At 43.3% G+C, this 5,199-nt stretch overlaps 1 long non-coding RNA gene across 1 annotated transcript in view; it reads right to left on the bottom strand.

Annotated features, from left to right (window-relative positions):
* LOC109967804 (uncharacterized) overlaps positions 1-5,199 on the bottom strand; it is a 12,028-nt gene continuing 6,829 nt past the window's right edge. The window contains exon 3 of the long non-coding RNA XR_002275990.1: positions 1-68. This is a non-coding gene — a long non-coding RNA (uncharacterized LOC109967804). The remainder of the gene's footprint in view (positions 69-5,199) is intronic.

The raw sequence follows: 5,199 nt of genomic DNA, 5'->3' as shown, positions 1-5,199 counted from the left end.
TCAATCAACTGTAGCAATATCTTGCAATTAGGAAAGCACGGTGAGTGATCAATGTGCTCAGCGTACACCTGCAGAGATGTTAGAAGAATGTATCCATTTCTCCAACTAAATGTAATCATTACAGAAAGACAAATAAAACTAGACAAATGCATGTCCTGAAGAAAATGTGGATGCTGATTCCTGAAGAATCACCCTGAAAAGGCTGAAATCCAATGCTGAAACAGCTGAAGGCTGAGATGCAATGCTGATGACAAGAAAATACTGAACAAATGTGGAATTTTTTTTATGGAATGGCATTTTTATTTTATATCTTTGCCCCCAAAATCTATTTTCATGACCTCTACACACCAGTAGCCCCACTGCTGAGATCTTCTCAGGACTGTTTTATCCAACCAAACACACCTATTCAGTTTTACTATCATATGACAAAAACCATCAAGGCAAACACCACTGGCCAAGATGGAAACAGCTAATATTGCAACTGCAAATCCATTTTTAATGAAAAAGAATGACTGAAACAAATAACTTACTAGAGTCTGACAGAGCAGTGAACAGCAGCCTGTTTGTGGTCAGACAATGTGGACACCATCTCCTCTCAGCAGCCCACAGCTTTAGATTTTGAACCAGAAACTCAGCAGAGAAGACATCTGAATCATGCTGAGCTTGACTGTGTAAAATGATGACTGGATAAAATAAGACCCATAAATTCACACTTGATATTAAGGTTGTGTCCTGGTGTCTGGGCTCTTTGGGGCAGTATTCACTCAGTGGTACAGGCTGTTTGCTCTGTGTTCAAAAGCAGAGACATCCAGTTGCTTAATATGAAAGAATCGCCTGTTTTCTGGAAATACTCTTATCAGCTGATGAAGATTAAGCTGCTTGTACCCTTAATTAGACGGGGTTTCCCCGCGCTTGTGTTACATAACATCCAGCATACCGGCACCGCAAAACAAACACAGCCTGATTATCGGTGGCAGGATAGGAAGTGGGTCAATGGGTGGTCCCGCAGACCAATCATCAATAAGGGCTGCGCGGGGTGGGCGGGGCCACAAGCCTTTTTGAACTGTGAGAGCAACTGGAGCAGTTGTTTGTTGAGTTCGCCAGGCATCCAGTACAGTAAGTCTTACTGTCAGTCGCTGTAATCTTGGTCCGAGTGTCGGATTTTGATTCACATACTTTGTTTTGGTGCCAGGCAATTAGCAAACATACTCGGAGGCAGAAACAAACTGAGGGAAGTTGTTTAGAAATTGCATTCAACTTGCATTTGGGCCAACTAGTGATGGGCAGATGAAGCTTCATGAAGCAATGAAGCCTTTCATCCAATTGGTTCACTCCAGTGCAAAGCTTCTTGAAGCTTCATTTGCTCTAGTAGGACATCTACTGGATGCAACAATATCAGTTGGCATGAATTTGAAGTGTGTGGCATTTTGCAGAAAGCCTGTGAATAAAACTGTCAGCAAAATAAAGAAGTATGCAAAACATGTATATTGTAGTGATGGCAGTATACTGTGTATATATATATATATATACTGGCAGTATGGAAAATGATTATTTGGAAATGATGAAAATGGAAATGATTATTTACAGTGAGGTGAGGGTGGTTGGGGTTGGGGTATGGACAATGATTGTGCTTTTGTAACGTTGAGGTATGGCCAGTGATTATGGTTTAGGGGACACATCATTGGTTTTTATTTAAAAACAACAGTTTCTCCACTGTGGCATTTCTTTTTCTCCATCAAACACCGACATTTTGAATGGAGCCTGAGGGGTTTATATCGCTGTCAAAACTCGCGGCAAAATCCGAACCACTTCCTGAATCAGTCATGTGGTACAGCCGGGCAGCGAGGCTTCGGATGTCATCATTTTCAGCTCCTCACCTAAATGACGCAAGCCTCGATACGCGCATCGCGGAAACGCCCCCTCCCCTACTCGGCACACGCTTTGAAGCCTTGATACGGGACGTCACATCACTAGTACTTACAAGAAAAGCACAAAGCTCGGAGTGTTCGACAAGGCCCAGAGCTTTTCTTTAAGAAAAATTGTTTGCATTAATGGCTATTTAACTCATAGTCGTTTGCTTCCTCCTGCTACAGGTGTGTGAGGTCGCTGCACAAGTAGCTTGTTTGTGGGAGCTCAGCCACATTGCGGAAGTGAATGTTGCGGTTTATGTGCTTAGGAGAAAAGTCTTAGTTAAAAGAACGTCTAAAAACAAGACATCAGGCCGAACCTATCTGGATTCACAAGAACCATGGAAACGGGACCAAAAAGGTGAGTGACAGCCTGGAAGTTAGTTAATGCAGCCACACTGTATTGTAGGCTAATGTCAGCTTTGCTGCTTCATGTTTAGCTCGTTAGCTTCATCAAAAACAAAGGCTGGTTGTTAAGGAAAATGTGCCATGACTTTACTGTGCCATGAGAAGCTCACCTACCGAAGCAGACCTGTGTGTAGTGATGATCCTCTGACACCCAAGGCTCCGACACATATGCTGTAGCTCATGAAGCAATTGTGCCCAGGTGTGGTTTGAAGCACTTGAGTGAAGTTCGAAGCAGTTGGGTGCCTCAGAGGTCATGCGAATCAGCTGATTGGTTCGTTCTGCCATGTGAATCACTTTGCGGGGTTGAGTGTGTTTAGAGATAGGATGTCTCTCTTTAGTGGCATTTATTTCAATCTGTCTTTGCAGAGTAGCTTGGTTTGTTGCTGTTGTTGAGTTTGAGAGTTAGTGTTGTAGCAAATTGCATATATAGGGAATCACTGTAGACATTAATTTTATTTATTTTTTCTCTTTTCAGGTAGATCTACAAACTAAGTTGATTATTTTTACTTTATTGTGGGTTCTCCTGTCAGACCCCCAGCCCTTGCGCCTGCACTAGTTTATTCATTAAAGGGGTCTTGTTGCAGTACTGTACTACTCTGGCTGTATTCAAGTCCTGAGTTTACTGTGAAATCTAATCTCCAGTGTTTAGTTCAGGTGTTTTTGCCAGCCCTCCATGCCCAACTCTCTTTTCAACTCTTTTCCAACATGACTGCTCTGCCGTGACTATTTAGATTTTTATGTGTCGTCCGATCTGATGTGGCCATCTATGAATAGATTTGTGTAATGGAATAGATCTAGGCTGCCAGGCACATAAAACTCCTAGGATCTTTATCCTGGGAGTTTTATCTGCAGTGCCAGACTGTCCCTATCGCTTACTCCTGTGCTGTTCGTTGCCATTTGAAGAATTTCTGCGATGTTGATGGACAAAAGGTATGTGGTTTTTCCTTCTTCTATAACCTGGTTGCTTCTCCTATAGCGTGGCCGCCGTGCCACATCATATTCTTACATTTTCATGAAGATATTTTACTGTCCGTTAGTTTAAGATGGCCACCGGTCTGTCAGTTTGTTAAGCGTTGGGTCATCATCTAGATTTACAAAAAGTATGCAGCTCTTCCTTGTTCTCTAACCTGGTTGGCTCTCCCCCTAGATGGCCGCTGCACCACAACGATTTTATGTTTGTCCAGGATATTCTCGGTCAACGTTGCGCGTCAGTCTACGAATGGTAAGTGTGGGGTCAGTCAGTCTCTCTCTCTCTCTCTCTCTCTCTCAAAAACATGACCTTGGTGTCATGACTCTTTCTGGCTAATCTGCTTGAATGTGTACTATTATATTAACACTTTCCTTTTCAGGAAATCAACAAAACTGCAAGTCTCATTTTTATTGTTTTTTTGGTCTCGTGGCAGCACCTGCCTGCCTTGGTCTCTATCTTCCATTTCTGGCTTTGGAGGCCCCTGGTTTGTTTGACCCTTTACTGTCATGTTGTCATGATGACGTTAGGAACTGGATGGCTTTAAATTTATTGCAAAGTTAAATGACACAAAAACTGAAGTTATAGTGTTTGGCTCAAATAACTCTGGCGATCTTCCCCCAGTTGATTTGGGTTACTTAGAACGGTACGTGCAGTCAACCATTACAAACCTGGGTGCTAAAATAGACTCTGATTTTAGAATGGAATATCAGGTGAATACGGTTGTACAGGCCAGTTTTTATCATCTCCGACAGCTGGCAAAGGTAAAGCCTTTTCTTTCGCGGCAGCATTTCGAGTCGGTAATACATGCATTCATTACATCTCGTCTGGATTATTGTAATGCGCTATATTTTGGGCTCAATCAGGCCTCCCTTGCCCGCCTTCAGAGAGTCCAAAATGCTGCTGCTCGTCTACTGGTTGGAGGGCGCAAAAGGGACCATATCACACCCATTTTGGCTTCTCTACTTTGGCTGCCGGTGTGTTTTAGAATTCATTTTAAGATTCTTTTATTTGTTTTTAAGTCTTTAAATGGTTTGGCCCCCCTTTATCTTACAGAATTGCTGCATCCCTATAGCCCCTCTCGGTGCCTCAGATCAGCTGATCAGCTGCTCTTGGAGACACAGAGGGCTAGGCGGAGATTTGGGGGGGACAGAGCATTCTCTGTGGGGGCTCCTAAGTTGTGGAATGCATTGCCCCTTTACATTAGGCAGGCCCCCTCGTTGTCCACTTTTAAAACTTATTTGAAGGCTCATCTGTACCGTTTGGCGTTCGAACCAGTATGAGCCTCTGTCTTGTTGAGCTTTTGTGTTTTATGATGGGTGGTTGTTTTAGTGTGATCCTGTTTTACTGTTGTGTTTATTGCTTCTGCTTGTTTTATTGTGTTTTAACGGGTTTTAGTGATATTGTGTTAAGCACTTTGGTCAGCTTCGGCTGTGTTAAACGTGCTATATAAATAAAGTTGATGATGATGACCCTGACTATAGACCTGTGCACCAGACTGTTTGGTGTTGGGACTCATATTCGACCTGACCTGATGAGACCCCCTCAGCTGTGGGAAGCACAGTCAACTGCACTTGACTCCAACATCACCTTGGATGAGATGGCTGCAGCAGCCATCTCAGCCAGTCACGTACAGTCAGTGTATCAGTCAGGCAATTTAACAGTCCTGCACTGCTTTGGTTACTTTGGTAAACTCTGCGTGAGGCTGCCTGTTGCTCTGTGCTCACTTTATACTCTGACACATTAAATTATTTGTCTATACCACTGTTTGGGACACTGGTTTTCTCTAGTGCTCATTCAGCCCATAGATAATCTGTTAGACACCAGTCTGGTGTCATGGTGCAAGGACAATAATCTCAGCCTCAACACGGACAAGACGAAGGAGATGATAGTGGACATGAGGAAGGAGAGGAGAAC

Source organism: Monopterus albus, unplaced genomic scaffold, assembly GCF_001952655.1.
Source record: "Monopterus albus unplaced genomic scaffold, M_albus_1.0 scaffold5.1, whole genome shotgun sequence".
NCBI classification, from domain to species: Eukaryota; Metazoa; Chordata; class Actinopteri; order Synbranchiformes; family Synbranchidae; genus Monopterus; species Monopterus albus.
Note: the sequence above shows the minus strand (reverse complement) of the source record. Positions and strands in the feature narration are given on the sequence as shown.